Source organism: Gallus gallus, chromosome 4 (assembly GCF_016699485.2).
Source record: "Gallus gallus isolate bGalGal1 chromosome 4, bGalGal1.mat.broiler.GRCg7b, whole genome shotgun sequence".
NCBI lineage: Eukaryota > Metazoa > Chordata > Aves > Galliformes > Phasianidae > Gallus > Gallus gallus.
Window position 1 is genome coordinate 86,559,268 of NC_052535.1, and position 20,823 is coordinate 86,580,090.

Consider the following 20,823-nt stretch of genomic DNA (forward strand, 5'->3'; position numbering starts at 1 on the left):
TAGTAGGTGATGGTCCTTAGAAACAGTAAAATTGTTTCTGATAAGTTCTTCTCAGCACCTGACAAAACGTCATTAAAATGACCAATGATTGTACATAGGAAAAAAAAGACTTACCCAACTGATGAAAGGGTCTCTATTCATAAAATACTCTTTTTCTAAAAGCAACCTTTATCCAGAAAACACTCTTCCTTTGGAGGCTAACCCTTAAATGAGCTCAGGGAGTGGACCCACCCAGGATCTATCACTTCCAGTCACCTGGTAATCACAGGTGAATTTCTTGCACCTGGGCCAGACATCCTACCCCTTCATCAGGTGCTCAATCATCAGTTCAGGCTGTGACATAACAGTTCCCCTACAGGAGGGTAACAGTACTGGAAGAGTTTTAAGTTACTGGTAGGGATAAACTCATATCTGCATTGGAGAATCGTTAAAATTTTCTTGATGTTGTTGCTGAGGCCATATCTTAAGTACCTTAGTTTGCACATGATGAATCTAGTTCTTGTTCCCACTGTTGGGAGTTTCCTGTTTTCCATTTTTTTTTTCTGCCTTAACGTTCAGTTTTACATGCCTTTGAGAATATCAAAATAAATCCGTAGAATTCTTAATGTATTTGGGCATCAAAATAAATCTGGGCAATAATGAAAACTAAAGGTGATGTTGAGAACAGAACTTTACTTATCACTTTGCATAAAATTTTCAAGAAACATTTTAAGAACTCCTTACCTAGAATGCAATCAACAGCCATTAAAACTTCTCAAATAATGTACAGAAAAATAACTTCATTTGGAATTTTAGATGAACACAGGAGTTGTATGAGTCCTTTGCCAATTTTATTTGATGAATTTTGCGGTTCCTCTGTGAATATTTATTCATTATTTGAAATTGTTCACAAATGTTTTTAATGAGTGTTTTTTCTTTTTATTTGAAGATGCTTTGCAAATAGTTCATAACAGATATTTGTAATTTTGTTCTTTTTGATGAGATTTGTTTTCATGAAGTATCGTTTCTATTCCTTAGTAGTTTGATTTATATGGCAAAACATCACAGCATGAACTGTGTATTTTACACGAAGTTATCTGAAATCAACTTCAGTCAATGTAGTGAATATTGAAGGCTGAATGTTTTGTTGGGTAAAATTACTGAAATGAGAGGTGAATTCATCTCTGCAAATCCAGACAACTATATATTACTTATTATGTCTAAACTAATTATCATCTTTACTCTCTCTACAATAAATACAGAGTTTATTTCTTTCTGCTCACTCAGACTCTAATATGGAAATGAGGTAATTTTACAGTTTTGGAGTACCTCTGGAATTCCACCAACAGACAACCCATTTATTAGTTGTCTTTTAGATATGTAACTTTCAGTGAAATTACTTCTGTAAAAAGTTCAAAGGATCACTAACAGAAATAACAGTTGTAGTATATGGGAGAAGCAAGATGACTTTGAAAACAATATTAACTGTACTGAGAAAAAGTTTAATTCCACAAAATGGTAGGCACACATGATCTAAGAATATGAGATAACCTGGGACCTCTACATCTGAAAGTAACAGAAAATGAAACAACTGATCAGAAAGTTGCTGGTACCTACTAAATTAATATAGATGAAGTGAGACAGTGAAAACAGAAGAAAAGTTTAATTTGATACAAAGCAGTATCAGTGTGAATACACACACACACAAAAAAAAAACTGGTAAACTATGTAACTTATGATCACATGTTCAAAAAAGATCAAACTAGAAAAGGATAAGAGGCTCAAATAATCAAGAATAATTTACTTTCTTACTGCCTGATTTGTTTACTTTCAAGTATTAAAAAAAAAAAAAAAAAAAAAGCCAAGAAATGGGAATCTTCTCTAAGTATATATGTTTGAGGAAGGCAGGCATAAAGAAGAGGGAGTGTGAAATTACTTAAATGTAAGGGCAATGTTAGAATATGGGCTAGTGGATATTAAGTGTTTATAAGGGAATAGAGATTGTAAAATAAAAATATTTTACAGTAAGTGGTATAAGGAACTTGAATTTGGGACAGGGGGAGTGAAAAAGCTTGCTAACCTTATGAAACATTATATGATTTGGCAACATAATTATTTCCTTCAAATTCTGTATTTCCCTTCCTTTTTTTTCACCATAGAAGCATGCTCTACTTTGGCCTTCTCTTGTGCTTCACTAAATCTCATGCTCACAAGCATTTAGTAGAACACTTCACCCACAGAACAGCTGTTCCATTGCCAGAGGAAAAATGAAGCAGAGAAACCCTGAAAGAACGGTTTCCTTTTCATGAATACTGCACATGTTCAAGAATCACCACTACTCAATACAGTATCAACTTTCTGTTGCAGGGAAAGGGGCAAGATCCTGTTTAATACAACCAAGGATCATCTGAAACTCACCAGACATCTGAGGTCTACATTTAGTGAACAGAATTAATTTTCAACTGTTACTTCTCATTGAAAGGTCACTCGTGCGGGCAAAAAATATTTGTTTATCATTCCATAATCATTCCTTAATTATTAATGGTTGAATGCAGTTTAATTTAATCTCCAATCAAGAAAAATCTATTTTGCTGTCCTTGGCTCCTGCAATTATAAAGGATAACCTTGGCATAGTACCTGCTTACTTTTCCATGAATGCTTATGCTTTAAGCTACCTAGAAGGCCATTTATGCCATTGTCTTGGACTGCAGAAGTGTGAAGAGAGAAGGAACATGATGGATCACAGCAGCTGTAATGTGTGAACATACCTTGATAGTATGTGGGGGCCAGGCTGCTCAAAGGTTCATGCCCTTGAAGGGGATATGATGTTCCCTCATGGGTGTGTTCTACTTGTTTGCCTTCCTTTCTCTCTATATGGATGGTGAAGGTTACTTAACATACTTAGTACTGAGGAAAGAAGGACTCATAATTTCCTAGTGGTATAGACTCATCAGATCTATAATAGATTATCCCATAAGCCACCCTTCCCGTTCCTATCTTCCTAACACGAAGAAGACAGAGATTTTGATCAGATTTCAGTGTTCAATTCTTGCTCTCCTAGGATCTCTGTTATTTCATGGTGACAATGCAGGCTACCTTATTCTAGCAGCTATTTTTTCCAGTAGAGATATCCTATAACCCCCCCAAGTAACATTTTACCCATTCTTCAAGCCACTGACTGTGAAGGAAAATCACATTATTGTGGCAAAAATAGTCAGGGGGCAAGGTTCCACAGACACTAGATTATGTTCAAAAGAGGATATCATTTGTACAGATCAATGGTTCAGTGTAGAGATAGCCAAAGAAATGTTGGAATTATAGAATCATTAAGGTAGGAAGGACCACTAAGATCATTGAATCCAGCTATCAATACACGTCTATGACCACTGTAAACCACGACATTTAGTGTGACATCAATCCTTTTCTTGAAAATTTCCAGGGACAGTGACTTCACCACTTCCTTGAGCAGCCTGTTCCAATACCTCATCACTCTTTCTGAGAAGAATTTTTTCCTAAAGTTCAACCTTAATGAGAGAAGTGAAAGACAAAAATGAAATAACATTGATTGCGTTTGAGATCCAGAGTGGCTCTATGGGTTACTTCTAAGGAGAGCCCTAAGCCATTTACATGTTTTCCTTGCTCTGCTTAAATCATAATCTGGTAGCAAAAGAAAGACCTTTAGGGCATAATAAAAATAAACTGGTTTGCATGGTTGACACAGAAATGTAATAAACACTCCTCCCATTTTCATTCTGCTGTCAGAGCAATGTTTCTTGATCATTCTATGCAGGTGCTTCATTCAAGTTTTTCCAGCAGCCATCCAGCCACTTAGTGCAGGTCATCAAGTTGTACTGCACTTGGACACAATATGTGTTGTTAATAATCTAAAGTGACAAGGCAGCATTAGAGCTTTTTTTCTTTAAAGAAAACTGTATTAGCTGAATTTAATATGCTGAAAAGGAGCCTTTATGACGGCCTAAGGAATGTCCAATTTTTATTTATGTTCCATGGGATCGAAGTAGAAATTTTAATTAGAACTCCAATATGTCATTTTCTGTTTAAGTGCTGCAAGTTTGTTTTATTTTATATATTTATTTAAAAAATCAGCCCCCAGGCAGCTATCAGTTATTAAACATTTTCAGTTGAGTGATCATTTTTTTATTTCTCAGTACTGACACACGATATCCAACTCCAACAGTGAAGATTTGTGTGCATATAATAAAAATAACAATCTGCTTTTTGTAAATAATATAATAGTACATAAAAGGAGATGGTACTTCTGTACATGAAATTCAGGATGTGATCAGAAGAGGTAATTTTATATTTTACAACAGAACAAAGGCTCCACTATTTCCTAAAAGCATAGAATTTATTTTAACTATAATGAATTTTTACATTCCATGGAGGATGGGCCTCTAACTCTGTTTTTCTATACATACGGCTGAGCTAATGCATAACTGTATGTTTGCAAAAAATAGAAGTAACTGTGTAGACATTCTGACCTTGTTTTTTGGGGGGATAAAGTTAATTTTCTTCCTACAATCTGGTATGGTGCTTTGTTTTGGATTTAGGATGTGTATATTGTTGATAACACACCACTATTCTAGTTGTTGCTGAGCAGTTCTGCACAGAGCTGAGGATTTCTTTGCTTCTGGTGATGCCTTGCCAGCAAGGAGGTGGCGGTGCACAAGGAACTGGGAGGGGACAGACTCAGGACAACTGACCCAGACAGACGAAACAGATGTTCTATACCATATAGCATCATGATGAACAATAAAACTGGGGGAGGCAGTCAAGACAGTGACTGCTGCCCAAGGACTGGCTGGGCATCGATCAGTGGGTGGTGTACAATTGTGTTTTGCATCATTCATTTTGCATATCATTTTACCATTACTGTTATTCCTATTTTATCTTCCTTTTCTGTCCTTTTAATCTGTCTTTATCTCAACTCACGAGTTTTAACTTTTTTTTCTGATTCTCTCCCTCATCTCATTGTGCAAGTGGAGTGAGTGAATAGCTGCACAATGCTCGGCTGTCTGCTGGGTTAATACGACAACTTTCCACATGCCTAATCAAATTTGGTATCTTATGAGAGCAAGCAGACAGCCCCAGCACTCCTGGAAGCAATGCTGTGAGGGAAATGAGGAGAGCACAGGACCTGCTTATCTCCACTGTAAGCTGGAGCATCTGCCTTGGATGAATAACAAGGAGAAATGATAACAGGTCTCCCTTTTTAGTGTCAACTAAGGCAAGGATCAGCATAAGAAATACCTATGAACTATATGGACCAGGTCAAGATGCATGTTGTGTACTTCTGTTATTATTTTCCCATTAATTTTCTATCACAATTGGAGAAACCATTTCTGTGAAATAGGAATTCTTCCTTAAAATTCGGTGCTGTGATGTTAAGTATTTAAAGATATCCAGACAGAGACATATGATGACCCTTCTCACTCGATCTTATTTTCCTATCTAAATCCTTGCTTTGACTTTGCTATCTCCTTTTCCCTCTGCAGGGAGTTTTAAATTCCTCTTTCTCCATCCTCCACAAGTTCAAGGCCACCAAGGTATTTTATTCACAAAGGCAGACTTCTTAAAATACTCATAGCATGGATACACAGATATGACGGTAGTACCAGTGAAGTAGACATATTGGAAGTAAGTGAATCTTCATTATCAACTCAATTAGGAACCTGATCTCTGAAAGCTGTGACATATAAATTGGCTCATACTTGAGTTAAAAAATGGAAATGTATGTTTATTTCTGTATGTCAAAGAAGAATCTGCCCTCACTTCTGGATGGTGTGAGCAACCTAGTAATTTTGTAACCCAATCACTATAAGTGGAATCTTCCACTTGGTTTAAGGTCTGCCTTGCATCTTTGATCTTCTGTGTAGATTTATTTACCATATAAAAATATCACAGATAAGGCTTATAGACACTGTGAGTCTTTAAAAGGAAAAGAGGGCCGGAGCACCTCTCATGGAGGAAAAGTTGAAGGAACTGGGATTTTTTCGCTTGGAGAAGAGAAGGCTCCAAGGAGACCTCATTGCGGCCTTCCAGTACTTGAAGGGAACGTATAAACAGGAGGGGGAACAGCTGTTTACAAGGATTGATAGTGACAGGACAAGGGGGAATGGTTTTAAACTGAGACAGGGAAGGTTTAGGTTACATATTAGGAAGAAGTTTTTCAGACAGAGGGTGGTGACACACTGGAACAGGTTGCCCAAGGACGTTGTGGATGCCCCATCCCTGGAGGCATTCAAGGCCAAGCTGGACATGGCTCTGGGCAGCCTGGTCTGGTGGTTGGCGACCCTGCACATAGCAGGGGTGTTGAAACTCGATAATCATTGTGGTCCTTTTCAACCCAGGCCATTCTATGATTATGAAAAGCCAAACAGATTCATAGAGGCTACTCAACTGGGTCACCAGAATGCAAATAAACATTCAGTATTACACTGGTTTCTTCAAACAAGAAAATTTTATATAGCAAGGAAATCCTTTCAAGATTTACTTGGAGTACATTCTCTTACCTGCTTTCAGGATGACTGAAAGTTGTTTTAGTGCTAGCAGGAGCTCAAAGTGGCACTGGTTTCTGGAGAGTCTTTGATTAGCTTAGATTTATTTTATTCTACAGAATAACAATTTGTATATGTTCAGTATTCACATGTTTTTAAATGTATTTATCTGGTGTGTTCTTTGTTTCATACAGTCATAGAATCATAGAATGGCTTAGGTAGGAAGGAACCTTAAAGATCACCTAGTTCCAACCCCCAGTATTTAACAAATATTGATTTCTGTTTCCCTACCAGTAGTGAATTTCCATCTCCTTGCAGCAGATCCCTAATATGCTTTGTCCTACTGTCTTGGAAAGGAACTAAAAGTGACTCTTCAGAGATTTATCCTGCTTTCTATGAGCAGACATGTAGGAGGCCTATTCTAGCTTCTCTTGTACATAAAAGAAGTCAGTGTAGAAACTTGCATCCAAACACCTTTCAATGGCCGCTTTGAAACTAGGCTTACTTATTTCTGTCATAGAGGAAGGGGAAAGCAGGAAGTCTTATTAAAAGTCTTCTGATATCTGGGAAGTTTTGCTAGTGGTGAGAAGGTGTCAGATTTAGTCTCTTATATGTTTTGTAGCTATTCTTTTGAAATCTATATGATAAAGGCTGAAATGCACTGAAAAATGAAAACAAACCTGAAAACAGAGCTTACACTCTCTCTGTTCAGACTGATATCCTTCGGACAAATTTGTCTTCATACCTGTGTGCATGATTGCAGGCCCTGATCAGGCTGCTGTAGAAGGGAAAAGACATAAAGTTCATAATAAAAGAAAATAAATTCTGTGAGACCAGGTTTTCAAATGAGAGAATTGGAAAACAGGATAAGTTAAGTCTTAGCCAATACACTTAGGTGTTGGCTCCCTGCATAAGAGAATGAATGAGAGACAAGATAAATTGAGTAAAAATTGAGTGCAGATGTGTGAATATAGAACTTCGGGTTAGAATGACATTTCACAAGCACATTAATGTTTGGGTTGATTAAGGTAATGAGCATCTTGGGCTTAAGTTAAGTCTTAAGGATAAGTGATATGAATATCCCCAGATGGAAAAAAGTATTCATATTTCCATGCCAGTAGTGTAGAGCAGTCTGCTACTTGCTATAACGGATAGGACTATAAATGACAACTCTTTATAGGGCTGTAAACTGCAAGTTATCTTTACTACAAAGCTACCAGGAAACAGATCAGCTACACACACACATGTCAGTGTGCCGCAGTGGGACCATGCTCGTTAAGTTGCTGTCTGGCCTTTCCCATAATTAATTGAATAAATAGCCCACACTGTATTCCCTGTAGCCTTGCCACTTCTGCATGCAGTTCTCCCAGACTCTCTTGCTTGTTACACCTCTTTCAGGCCATACCATGGCCATTTTAGGTCAAGAAAAGTAAAAGGTGCAAGATGCCTGATGCTTCCGATGGAACTTATGACCTCCTTGGGAATATATAACTGCTATGGGATTCCTACTAAATAAAAGAGAGAAGGATGAAACATACTCTTAGAAGGCTTTGGCCAGCAAGTCTACCAAATAGAAATGGTATTTTTGGAGTTCTCAGAGTAGTCCTTTTGTCAGCAAGACAGCTTCATGCATAGCTCCAGCCCCAGACAAGACTTCCGTTGTTTTTCATCTTATAGTCCACTTTGCTTTTTCAGCTACAAGCACAAGTGTCAATGTACTACAGTAAGCAAGGTTTGATACCTATAGTTTCAGTGAAAATTGTTAAGCAATCAGCAATGTAAAAATTAATTCAAAAAGGAATTCATGAAATAATAGCTAGTATCTGACCAGAACATTGTTTCTGTATCTTTTTATAGCAAAGTACTAATTTTTCCCTTAGAAATTGTAAGAGAGATTTGGGTACCAGTTTTCATGATTACCTTGGATGTCATTTAATACACATAGGGAATTTTTGTTTGTAAGGGCTTCTAGGTAATGTTAGTATACTGAAAAAAAAAGCTGAACTTTTATTTCCAAAGCCCAAATAATAATGGTGATAGACTTCCATGGCTATTTTAAGAATATCCTGTCAGAAGAGCTATTATCAAAATAACATTTTAATGTGCTGTTTCTCTCAAATACATCTTAAGAATGAAAAACGATCTCTACATTTTTTCCTGTTTTAATGAGAGTTACTTTTGTTCTAAAGCAGAGCTATTTATTTCTAAGTAGGCAAAAAATTTAGAACCAGATAAAAAATAGCAATTTTCCCACCAGTTTTATTTCTGGCATTCTTTCAGTAATATTTCCTAAATCTCAGACAGTAAAGGCTCGTAGTGAGAACAGACTTCACAACATATCTATCCTACATTGATTTTCTGCCCTTTCTCCCCCAAAACAGGTGAAAAAAAAGCCCAAGCTGAGAATGTAACCGTATTGCTACCTCCTCGCAACTGACCATCATTGTAGTCAGTGAACATTTAAAGAATAAACACTGTATTTCAAGCAGGCAAGTTGTAAAGAGAAACATGGTTATGAAATAAATAAAAATACCAGGAGACTAAATGCATGTTTTAGACCTGTCTTCAGTTCATACCAGCAACTCATATGTAAGAAACAATTCTAAGTTTGAAGATATTTTAGGCCTTAGGAAGTGCGAAGTACTGTAACAATATACAGCAAATTGCACAGAACTGCAGAGGCCTCAGCAGTTGTTTTGGAATTTACCAATATTCACAGGGTTCAGTGTGCAGAATTAATAGGAAAAAACATTTTCCCCACTGTGATAAAAGGAATATGAATAAACCATAGAGACTCAAACAGTAAACATACTTTTTTTTTTTTTTTTTTTCATTTCTATGTAGCACAAACCTGTTTTCAAGGGGAAGATAAAATACTGACCAAATATAATTTTTAATTTAACTCCATAATTTCAGTGGCTATAGTTATAATTATAGCTAAGGTCACTATGATGTTTTTGTCCTCTTTCTTTCAGTGGAAGGAAAAGAAGAAAAAAATCAAACTGAACTTCTCAGCCTTAGCATGCAAAGGTACTTCAGGTATTTGAACTCTGAAGCAACTTCGGTCAATAGAAATTATTTTGAAATCATAGAATCACAGAATGGCTTAGGTTGGAGGAAATCTTAAATGTTATCTAATTTCATGCCCTCACCCAGGGCTGGCTACCCCCTGCCAGCTCAGGCTGCCCAGGGCCCCATCCAACCTGGCCTAGAATGGCCCCAGGGATGGGGCACCCACAGCTCTCATGGTAGCAGTGCCAGGGCCTCACCTCCTTCTGAGTAGAAGATTTCTTCCTAACTTCTAACCCAGACCTCCTTTCTTTTAATTTAAAGTCATTCCCCCTTGTTCTATCATTATCAGACCATGTAAAAATATATTATCTTTCCTGCCTGTAAGTTCCTTTCAAGTGTGAGAAGTCTGCAAGGAGGTCTCCTGGAGCCTTTTCTTCTCCAAATCAATAGTCACAATGTTATCTGACCTTCTGAAGAAATATGTCCCAAGATAAAACCTAGAAAAAGTTGCCTATTTGTAGTCAGATTACAATGTGAAATGGTCAGATATTGTAAATGTGTTTTCAAACGGAAGTTTTATCCAGCACTAAGGCTTTAGTTATTGACAGCACATAGCTCTGATGGCTGATATTAATTCATAATTCACAGGAATTAGAAGAAAATATGACAGTGCAAATATAGAAGCATGTTTATGAATTAAAATAACTGATCACCCTCCATAAAGAAAAGTAATGGACAAGATTTTATGTTGAAATTTTAGAAATTATTGGAAATGAGATATATGTAAGTACAGAAAACTTCAAGTCATTCTGGTTCACCTATAGACTTACAGAAAAGTAGACATGAAAATTATCTTAATAGGTTATCCAGATGTTTTTCAGGCTGCTGCTGATGAACAAATTAAAATCCATGCCATGGGTGTAGTTACTCTTTCTTGTACCTGGTGTAATTTTATCTAGACTAGTTGGCTTATGGCAATGCCATCTGAGACCATGTCAAAAGCCTTTCCAAAGCCAAGATGCATTACATCTACTGCTTCTCCCTATTCACAAGGTCTGTTACCTTGTCACAAAGGGAGTTTAGATTGATTTGACATGATTCAGTCCTGACAAATCTATGCTGGCTGCTATTCATCTCCTACTCATCATTCTGCTACAGACGCAGGAAGAATAATTTATGCTCTTTCACTACTGATTTTGTTTGCATCTAAATAAGTCTGACATTTAATATGAAATTACTCCATTAATCCACTTTCTCTCATAATCAGGTGAATTAAAGCAAATTTAATACAAAGTTTTCAATATAAAATAATGATATATTTTTCCCTGGCATGTCAATACAATAAGGTTATGCTGGATTTTCTTTTTTTGTCCATAAAAAAGTGGAATTGAGAGACAATTGTAAATTCAACCAGTTAAAACTATGGATCATTTATGGCTGCCTCTTTAATAAAAGTGCACGTACACTTTTCCAGAATGTATGAATTTTTTGCATAAATGAAAAATTAATATTATTTTCTGAACTGTTTGCTACTCAGGAAGTTATTGGAAACACAAGGTATATTCAAATTCAGTAGCATAAGGAATGATCTGCTTGCCAGTAAGTTTGAAACTCGTTATGGAAAGGTGAGAGGGCAACCTCATCTCTGCAGGCATTTTGGTCTTTGCTTTCTTGTTGAAACTATGAACAAAGATGCCAGACAGTGCTAGTTGTAACACAGATACCTTCTCACTAGACTCTGGACTGAGTCCAATACCCATACTGTATAGGTCACCAAGCAACCATCTGTCATTAGTGATCTGTAGTCACTACTGACATGCTAGATCTCATCTAGTGCTGGTGAGTGAAAGACTCTCTTGTTACCAAGCCAAGTGAGGTCGGGCTCTATCAGCCCTGAATATGGATCATACATCAACTGTATGTACTCTCCATTATCACTTAAAGAATCTTGTTCTGATAAGTTCAGATCAGAGCAATTTATTAACAGGACTGCAATAGTATTTCTCTTTAACACTGTAAAGAATCTATCCTTTGTCACACTGAGGCACACCCATATATTAATTTTCCCTCCTGAGCTTTTGAACCACCAGGAAAGTGGAAAAAAAAAAAAAATCTGTGCCTTAGAGACCATGTGCAGTCTATAATATTTTCTTCTTTCTTTTTACAATGTATAGATGGATGTATATAGGTTTTATGACTATAACAAAATACAATGTAGTGTACAGTACTATTGAAATGAGTTAATAAAGGATCAGAATGGGAGTGAGAGCAGATTTTAATTAAAAAAATAATAATAGTTTTCCTCTGTCTCTTAAAGTCTATCTTCCCCTATGTACAAATACAGATATAGACAATATAAAGAAGACTTTATATTTACTTTTGTTTGTACAGGGGATAAAATAAAATAAATACTGTTGAAATGTAAGATAAAATACCTAAATACAAATTAGTATACGTTTAATGAGGGCAGGTTAAGAGTAGAGACAGCAACAGCTCATTTTAAGATGATACCTTATATTTTTTAAAAGAATTTCTGTGACTGGATGCCCATGGCAGCACAGAATGAGTCCCACCAGAGGTCCTTTAGAGTGGTATAGTAACAGTAGGTAGGAACACGACAGAGATCCTTGGAGTGTTTGATCAGGTGGAAAGATACTGTCAGTAGAGCTAGCTGAAAGAATCCAAGAACACAGATACAGACACAAGATGCACAATCTCCTACTAGAGGCTGTGACATCAGTGGAGTTATGACAGTGAAGTTTTGAGACTTTTTCAGCTCTTACCTTCCTAGCCCCCTTGGAAGGGACGTAAAAAACAAATTTCCAAGACCTAAAACAAATTTCCATATTTCTGTACTTTGTGGCTAGCAGACTGAGGGAGGTCCTTTGTCCCCTCTACTCTGCCCTTGTAAGGTGCCATCTGGATGTGGAGATGCTGGAACAGGTCCCAAGGAGGGCCATGAAGGTGATCATATCACCTCTCCTTTGAAGGAAGGTTATGGGAGTTAGGCTTCTTCAGCTTGGAGAACAGAAGGCTTGAGGGAGACTTCATTGTGTCCTTCCAGCACTTACAGGGAGCTTGTAAGCAAGAAGGGGTCTGACTTTTTACGTAGGCAGAAGTGATAGGACAAGGGGAAATGGTTTTAAACTAGAAGAGGGGAAATTTAGATTAGATATTAAAAAGAAATATTTTACTCAGAGGGTGTTGAGGCCTGGCACAGTTTGTCCAGAGAGGTTGTCGTTTCTGCATCCCTGGATGTGCTCAAGGATGGGTTGGATGGCATCCTGGACAGATTCATCTGGGCAGCAAACAGACTGTGGCAGCAGGGTTGGAACTGGATGATCTTTGACACCCCCTCCAACCTGAGTCATTTCCATGATTGTGTGACTTTATGAGTCTATGATTTTCACCTTAGAAGTATTTCTTCCGATCTTTAAAATATTTTTGTCAGTCTTTTCTTCCATCTTCTCAAAAAATCTTTCATGCCTCCTCTTCTCTATTTTTATTTGCTTACTAGTATATTTTTGTTCTACTTAACCTTCTGGTTTTACTTAATCTGCTTTTCATTTTGGAAGGAAAATATGTGTTAATCATGGAATCAAGTATCCACTCCGAGAAGGAATATTTAAGTATCATATCTTCATATTCTTTCATATCTTCATAAGCTTACATTTTGGATGGCTGTTCAGTGACATCAAAGATCACCAAAGCTAACTATAAGTTGAGCAGACAGCTTGGAATTATAATATAGATACAGAACACTTCTAGATTCCTTTTTGCTATTAACTTCATCTGTAGCTGCCCTGGTAATAGTACAAAGCAGAAAAGATACTTAATGAACCCTTATTGTGGAAGCAGCTTCTCAGTCAGAATTCTTCGTTTTTCTAATTCCAATCAACAGATACCTTCAACTCTACATCTTTCTCATACAACTTCTATCTTCTTGTCTCTTTCCATTTCATTGACTCTCCATCTACTTTCAGACCTCATCTGAAAAACAAATTTTTCCCTCCCATCATTTCTCTCTGTCATAGCTATTATAATTTGAAATGCAAACTTTGTTACTTTTAATAAGGAAAAGTGTTTGTGTGAGAAACTCATTCATGCAAACAATAAATACAGTGGTGACACTTCCCTGAGGCCAGAAACTTGTAGATGCAATTATTTATTAAAATCCATTGTTTTGTTTAATTAACATTTCAAAGAAAAGATTCCTGCTCTGGATCATGTCTTTGTGAAGTGAGAAAGAAAATTGTTGGTTTTTTTTTTTTCCACCAAGTGCTAAACAGACTTTCAAACTCAAATCATTTGGAAGAAAGAAAAAAGAACAACAGAAAAAAACAAAACAAACAAACAAACCCAAAGCTTTTATTTTAAGACCATATACACTGTAAACATTAAAACATACTGTTACAAAATTATATTCTCTACTTATCTGGTTGATTAATGCCATTGCAGCAGCAGTTGCTGCAGATTCAGTATTAAGAGCCACCTCTTGGTAGAGCATGAGATCTCTTCCAATCTAAGGTATCCTATGAGCATAAGGTATCCTATCATTTTTTATTATAAGTTTTATGTTGTTTTACATCTTCCTCCTGGAACTCACCGCAAGGACAGATGAGAATTATACATTACTTGGCTCTTCTTCTTGAATAAACTTGATCCTAATTCTGTTGCTTTCCAGCTCTTGGGGTCCTTTGCTGTGGATGGCCTTGGCTCTATGTAACACTGCTTAGTGGAAAGTAGAAACATTTGCGCATTATCAATATTGTTTTTGTCCTAGAACGGAAAAGAGCATCATACCAGATACTCTGAAGAAAGAAATACCATCCTAGCTGAAACTAAGATAGTCAGTAAGACAAATTACTGTGATCTCACTTATAAGTACATGCTTTTCTTCTCCTTCAAGTCAGTGACTGCATCCAGAGATAGGAGGGTTGCTTCCGTAAGGAGTTTTGTGACAAAGACTCAAAGAGCTCAAGAAAATAAGCTCAACATTCTTGCCATTGACTTCTGAAAGGTAAAGATGCTTCACAAACCCAACCTGGAATCCCATTTCTACATGGAATTGTAGAATGGAAGCAGCATGGGAAAAATGCAGTGTCTCTGTCTGTACAACATGATCTATCATATTTTCCTGGCAAAATGAATATTTCAGTTCCATGCAAAAGCTAGAACTTGTTTCTCCTCTGCCTATATTAAGCCTCACCATCCATTCTTTTACTTCCACGTTTTAGGAAAAATTAAAAAAAATCACATAATCTTGTTCCTTAAAATATTTTTAAACTCAGGTACACCACTTAACATTTCAAGCTTTTTTTTTTTTTTAATGTCTGGGCAACAGAGGATAGTGTTCGACCAACTGACAAAAATATAATAAAGAGCAGTCAGACTATGTCTTATATTCAGACTTACCTTATATCATATGCTTCTCTGACAAATTTAGTCTACACGTTTGGTCAGTGCTAGATTTCAGTATCTTACCTTGTCATGTGTAAAGTGTATATAATGTCAATTCCTACGTTATCAAACATAGACCAAAACTCACACAGTACATTTAGAAATTCTTAGAATGATGAAAAATGTTTCTCTAAACCAGTAGGCTGGTCAAAAAATATCATTTGAAATATTTTCTCTACTGACAAACATTATATTAGTGAAATGTCCAAATAGAACTAAATATTTATTCAATATTTAATCTTTTCTTCTACCTGAGTTCTGCCATATTTTGTGAAAATTATAATTCTGGAATTTTCATACCTCACATTTTGACTTCTCTTCCCCTACTGCACAGCACTTTCTCTGATAAACTGTTGTTTCTCCCTTTTATGACACTGTTAAACCCTAGGATATAGCCAATTTTTAAGTTATTATCTGAAAAGTTTTAAGATAAAAACAACTGTCAAAGTAATATAACTTCCTATATAAGATATTCCTTTTTTTTTTTTCTTTTTTCTTTTTTCTTTTTTCTTTTTTCTTTTCTTTTTTTTTCTCCATTGGCTTTACAACTCACAGTAAATTCTGTGGTATTCTTCCATCCCTGCCTCCCCTGCCTGCTTCAGGCCACTTAATGTTACATCATGTGTCAATTCTCTAGTTCTTTGATTTTGTTCTACCAGTAAAGATAACTTTTTGTTAAACTTTTCATTGTTGTGAAAATGTCAGAAACATCTTAAATGTTCTCAAGAAAAACTGTATTCCAGAACAGAGTTTGTTGGAGCTATGTTGCATGAACAGTTGCTACACTAAATAGAAAGATATGGCCAAGCACATACAGAAGAAATAAAAATTCAATGAATGGTGATGACAGACCTCTATAATAAGCCATGTTGATCTTTGAGCAGTGATTGATGTCTCCTGGATAACATCCTGCAATGACTGACGGAAATGGAAAGCAAAATTGACTTACAGCTAAGGACACTGCATGTTGATATTTACACTACTTTATGAGGAGGCTAGAATTGTTCCTGGGAAATCAGTGAAGGAACAGAAGGATATCAAAAGAGTAGTACTCAGCTAGAAACCTAAGCCCTGTGTGGCATGCACATTATAAATGGTCCTCAGTGATCTCCACATGAACAGATGAATTCCCCTCTGTTTTCCCATAAATGAAGACCCAGTATTCCTTACATACTCCCCTATTTATAGTTATCAAACTATTTGTGTTTCAAGCTGGTATAGAGCATCTCAAGGTGATCTCAAGGTGATTCTTCTTTATGCTACTTGCAGCTGTGCAATGAGGGTATTCGTGAATACTGAGAACATCAGTGTCCTTTCCTACAATACGGAATAAGGATATATTCAATGTCATCATGAGCGAACAAGTGCCACCCAAAAGATGTCTTTGATTTCATTTGGAAAGCCTTTGCTTGGAAAAGAGATTGAAGTGGTAGTCATACAGAATATTGTGTAGCTGCAGCACTGAAAGGGAACCCAGTGGAAGAAACAAATTTTATCTGTGCCTTTAGCAGTAACAGAAGCTACTTTACAAAAACAGTCAAGATCAAGGCTATATAAATGAAATAAGCAGAGCAATTTGTTAAACATCTATTCTTCCCCATTACATCTATATCTGGCTACAGTCACCAAGAAGGGCAACTGATGGATTGTTGCAAACATCCTGTGCTTATAACCTAACAAGGAGCTACCTTAATCCATATAATTGCAGACTTTTGGCAATAAAGGTAAGACTGCAAAAAATATGTCATAAATGCCTTTTCCAGATACTAGTCCCACTCTTTTAATCTCTCTGGTGTACTTGAAATAGATGGATATTAATCTGTATTATGTATAGTTCAGGTTCAGAACCATAGAAATTGTGTTAGATGTTAGATTCAAATAAGAGAAAACCTGAGTTAGTTCTTTCTGAATGAAAGTCAGTTTTTCCATTGATTTAATAGATGCTGGACAGTATCTTAAATCTGCAGTGACTCTGGCCATAAAAACTCTGTCTTTGTCAAAGACCTTTTGGAAAACTTCTGAATCCTGAGGAAATAAATTTATCTATAACATCACCTGAGTCTCAGATTTATGTGTCTGCTGGAGTCATAGTCGAGATTATTCAAATAATCTGCTTCCTAAAGTTGCTAATTCAAAGCTATCTTCAAATGTGTAGCTTGAATATGCTAAATCACTTAAGCCCCCCCCCCCCCCCCCCCCCAAAAAAAAAAAAAACCTAAAGATCTTTAATCAAATTCAATAAACCAAGAAGCCAAATGCTTGCTATCCTGACAGAGGAAAAAATAAATCAGAATATAGGACATCTGTGTTTAAATCTTTTCTAGAACAGTTTTTTTAATGCATATTTTCCTAAAGAATAACCTTGATGATCATAGTTTATTCTGGTAGACTGAACTAGCTCACTCCAAATCTCTTGTAAGAAACATATTCCATGTTATTCTATCATTTATTGACAGAGACAGAACACAAGAACAGATTGGAGTTTTAGTCTTAGCCAGAGTGATCATTTTTAACCATCTTCAGAGAATATGTATTGTCCTATAAACTGTCTCAAGGTCTGGATTTAGTGAATGCATAGTAGCGTGCATGTGTATGCATAAAAACTCATATAGATGAAACTGGGGGTACATATTATTCAATATGATTCTGTAGTGAGTGGATTTGTGACCTACCGTTTGAGAAAAATGGACTAGAGTGGAAAATCTATTTGGCCATGTAAGAAAATTTGCCTTTCTAGGCTTTTTTTTTTTTTTTTTTTTTTTTTTTGGAAGCTGAAGTCTCCATTAGTAGTATTTTCTTTTAATTTTCAGTGGATTTAGTGACTTAAGTATTATTCTAAATTCAAGTAATAGTAGTTCTTTTCTTTAGAAAACTCATCTTGTGTTGCTTGTTTATGCTGTATGTTACACTTTATTTCTGTCCTGTTCTTTTGTGTAGTTAAATAAAGTGCTGAAAGAGCCTTCCAGAAATGTTGAAAGTTTTTCAATTTTTATTTTCTTTCCAGGTTTGAAAATTACAGCTGTTCTTAGTTTAAGGCTTTCCAATTCATCCTGAACATTACAAAAAATAAAAATAAAAAAAAAATCTTAAATGCAAACAGTGACTGTCTGCCTCCCAGACTGATTATCTCAGACTTTGACCACTGTGCCTGCAATTGTGAATCTTCACTCTTTAGCCTTGAAAGCTTGAAGTCTGTTATCTGAAGTTATAGTAGAATTTTCCTTAACTGCTCTCTGATCAAGACACCACGAGAGGGAGATGGTGCATCACCCAGGGTAAGGGCGGTTGAGCCAATACTTCTGGAGATACTGCAGCTCAATACGTTTAGGAGGAGAAATATTTGGTTTAACAGCAGGAACTCACGTGCAGTCTTCAGAACACCACAGTCCAATGTTGTGGGTTTTTTTTTTTTGTTTTTTTTTTTTTTCAGTTGGTTTCCTTTTTTTCCTCAGAAGAAAACAGCTTCAGAAACATCAAGTCATCTAATTCTTACAGTGCTTCAGCAAAGGTTGCAGAGACGGTCAAAAAACTATAAACATCAAACATTTGACTGCATAAAATCAGAACTAAGGTCAACACGTCAAAACTCTCTGTCTTAATCCTGTGTCCTGATTTTCCTTGTTGTCCATTTTCTTTTCTTCTCATGTCAAATTCATTTGATGGTACAGAAAAATAAGAAGACATTATAGAGCTGCCTGTGTCTTTGGATAGAGTAATTCAGAAAGACAAGTGACTGATTATAACTGCTCAGTGCCCTGAACCTTCACTGGGATTAAGACCTGAGGGAAATTCTGCCCCTCTCCACTTTGTATTGAACTTCATGGCTGTGTTAAAATCACTCATTTCCTTCTGACACAAGTGCAAGAAGCCAAGAGTAATACAGAAGTGATGCCGGCATTTATGGAAACATGCAAGGAATGTGTAGACACAATTGAATACACAATTCAAATTACCAGCAATTTAACACACCTTTCTAGCAAATCATCAAACGGGCTGAAATAATTTACTTGCAACCTTGGAGAAAAAAACCTTTAATCAAAAGTACCTCTCAGTGAATGGCTATGACCTTGATTGTGGCTAAAGTTTGTTTAAAACACAGAGAGGCAGGAAAATCTTTTCCATGTGTTCTGTTTTTATTGTTGCAGAGTATATAAGTGCTTACGTACTGAAGTATTGTTTTCGAGGGCACTTTCTTCCCAGGGATTCATTAAAAACTCCTTGTTAAAATGTTCCACATGCTTGACGCGCTGCAGCAGCTAAATACAGTATAGACTCAAATTAAAAGCTATACACCCTGGGAGACAACTTTAATTTTGCAAAAGTCAAGGCCGAGGGAAAAAAGAGAAGATTCAACAAAGGCAAAAAGTGAGAAGTTAACACATATAATTAATTAATTTCTGCAGTCTACTTATTATATCCACTCAAACACACTGAAACTACTGTAGGAGGTGAAGATTTTAAACGAAAAGGGAGAGACATTTATCACCTCTTTTGTTAGGAAAGCAGAAAGCCCTCAATTAACACCATCTGAATAATGTGGGAGATGCATTTCTGCACACGTTCTGGGCTAAGCTAAGAGGTTGAATCACTTCTGAGAATGGACAGACAAAAAAAGCTTCTGCCATTTGAGAATTCTGGCTTTAATTGTTAGAGAAGTCCTCACTAAGACTGTAGGAAGTCACATTTAATAAACTCCATTTATTCAGCTGTTTCCTACAGATTTTAAGATTCTCAGGACTAGATTTATATCACATTTTTGTAATAGAGAACTAAAATCATTTTCCAGCTGAAGGGAATATTAGAAACAAAGCAAAACCAAGGCAGAGAAAAATGACTTCCCTGATTCCATGTAACCAGTATCAGAGGTGATAACAAAAGGACATAAGTACCAATTCAGGAATTTACATGAACCATGTTAATTTATTATACATAGGGAAAAATACACCCTGACTGTATACTGTTACTGTGGTAATACCCGTAATTGATGGTGGACTAGGAATCCAATGTTTTACAGACAGCACAACTGTAAAACAAGAGGTTGACCTCTGTATCTATAACTTTACATTTCCATTAAATACTCATCTAAACTAGCTGCATTTTTTTTTTTTCTGGTTGGATGTCGCAAGAGATGTGAACTGTCTCTTCTTTTTTTTACTGTCAAGTGGGAAAGTATCCTACAGTAAAGAGCAAGGAATATAGAAAGCAATGGAAAGCATGAATGAACTGTACCTTCAATGAAAAGTCCAAAACCTTTTATCTTTCCTCCTGAAATTCTTGATTTGAAAGTTCCTTCTTGCATTCTTAGTGTCTGCAGCACCATTTCAGGCATTCATGATCTTTTGGGACCAAAGACAAATGGTCTACTTGTGGCTTGCAAGTCTTGCCCAGCCTGTATGCAGACATGGTGCAGATTCCCTAGAGCAGGTTCCTCCAGCTCGCTCTTCCCCACAGATGCTTGCTGTCTGAAGAAGTGACAGTGACAAGGCTGAAGTGACCAGGGAACATTTCCAGGTCTCCTTACTCTTGTCAGCTCCCTGCAGAAGGAGCTGGGTTAGCTGGGATACCAGAATAAGGGACATGCCTAGCAAAACATGGGGTAATTCATACCGTCTCTCTGGTAAATGCAATGTGCTAAAATGCTACAGATAAATCCCATTTGTTCAAAGGTAGCTTATTATTTTTACATTACTTTATAGTGTACTCATGCTCTGTGGATGGAAATTGTTCATCCATATAAATGCCAGTGTCTGGAGTAAGTAGCTTGTTTAAACACTGTCGTCGAAGGACAGCAACACACGTTTGCAGGATACAATTCATCCCAGCTGAGCTGCAAGCCTAAAACAACTGGGGCGAG

The 20,823-nt window shown here is 36.5% G+C and overlaps 1 long non-coding RNA gene across 2 annotated transcripts in view; it reads right to left on the reverse strand.

Annotated features, from left to right (window-relative positions):
• The window catches only part of LOC101748866, an 88,382-nt gene that overhangs the window by 51,810 nt on the left and 15,749 nt on the right, over window positions 1-20,823 (reverse strand). The window contains exon 4 of one of the 2 annotated variants that reach the window (XR_006939232.1): window positions 17,415-20,503. The exons of the other annotated variant lie outside the window; for it this stretch is intronic. This is a non-coding gene — a long non-coding RNA (uncharacterized LOC101748866). Of the gene's footprint in view, window positions 1-17,414; window positions 20,504-20,823 lie in introns of those variants that run through there. 2 annotated transcript variants of the gene reach the window in all.